This window comes from Arachis ipaensis, chromosome B10 (genome assembly GCF_000816755.2).
Source record: "Arachis ipaensis cultivar K30076 chromosome B10, Araip1.1, whole genome shotgun sequence".
In the NCBI taxonomy this organism is placed as follows: Eukaryota; Viridiplantae; Streptophyta; class Magnoliopsida; order Fabales; family Fabaceae; genus Arachis; species Arachis ipaensis.
The window spans coordinates 8828053-8829810 of NC_029794.2; positions in this window are offsets into that span (position 1 = coordinate 8828053).

Here is a 1758-nt window from a genome sequence, read left to right on the forward strand (position 1 = left end):
ATTGTTTTTAGTTATTATTAATCATCGATATTTAAAAGTATGGGATAAAGTATGTTGTTGGATTACTAACTAAAGAAATTATATTAAAAAAAATAAATTGATGCTTAAGTGATGATTAAAAATAACAAATTTTGATGACTATCTAGCATTTCTCTTCAATAAATACTATTCTTAAACTCATTTCAAGAATATATATTAAAAGTAAGGCTGGACACGCTCATACGTGATAGTAGTTAGGTCTGTCTAAGTATGTTTGGAGAAAAAAATTTTATCTTTTATTAAGACGCATTTGGACACAACAGACCTACGTGTCGAATGAGTATCAATGAGTCTCTGTTTTAAAATGTGATTGACCCGCAAACATGACAATTCAAGGAATTATTGTATTTCATAGCTAATATACATATCCTAAGAACACATAATAAAATTATTATTAGTGGAATGTTTTAAATTTTTTTAATTAATGTAAAATAAATATATTAAAATTTTAAATATTTTATATTTTTAATAAAAAATTTTAATTTGTAATATTAATATATATTCTTAGTTCAAGGTAAAAAATAGATACACTCTTAGACGATATATTATAAGTTTCAGATCTTTAAAAAATTTGATTCTGACAAAGAAATTACACCAAATCTCAAAGGACTAGAAGTGGTTTTTTATACTAGATGAAAATTTATTAAGATCAAGCATGCACTAAGGCTAAATAAAAAACTACAGTGAAAAAAATTTGACAGGAAAACTTAAAAGTTTCCTTTAAAATTTTGATTGGCCGAATAAAATAAAAAATTAAAAGCGGTTGACCAAATAAAATCAACAGCTAGAAAAACGAGTTTTAACTTTTAAGTGTTGGAAAAGATAAAGTGCGTAAGGGATCAAACCTAGAGATAAGTATTGGCTTAGTACACATAAGAAACGTGCTTTTTAGTTTGTAGTGTGCTGAGAAAAAAGCTGGCTACTCTGAATTTTATTTCTCGTTCTCAAGGTGGCAATTGAATACTTTGGTTAACATGTCATTCGTTTTCCTTTGACTTAGTCTGTGCTTTTAATTTACACGATATATTACAGAAAAGTGTTCGAAGATCATATCTTTTATGTTTCTTTCTAGAATTATTTTACATTTAATTGGTACGTGTAAGCATCATTTTTATTTTTTTCATTTTATATAGAAAAAAATTTAAAATAACCTCTGACAATTATTTCGAAAGACAACAAGATCCTTGACAAAAAAAAAAATCCAATCCGACTCCTAACAATTACCTCGAAAGGACAACGAGGTTCCTATGCCAAAAAAAGATTAATATTTTTTTTGGCACAGGAACTAATCAGTCCCAAAAAAAAAATCAGAAGCCAAATTTGATATTTTTTTTTTTTTTTAAATTTCATTATCCTTTCGAAATAATTGTCAGAAGTCGGGTGGAATATTCACTCTTTTATATAACATAACTTGTCATTCTGCGAAAAGCATGCATGCAACGATGAACTTATTTAACATTTTTTAAGTGTAGTTTATTTTTAAATGTCTAGTTTCTTCTAATCTTTGATCCACTATGGATATTTTAATCAAGATTAGTTTTGATGTTCAATCAAAGTAAATAAAAATAAATTGTTATATTATCCGATATGTCTTGAAATCATAAACATGAAAAAAAAAATTCTTGGGCATCATGATTGAATGTTAATGGAAATAAGTTTTATTCTATTATTAATTATTTTTTATATAACTATATATATAAGCTAATTATTTGACTCTAT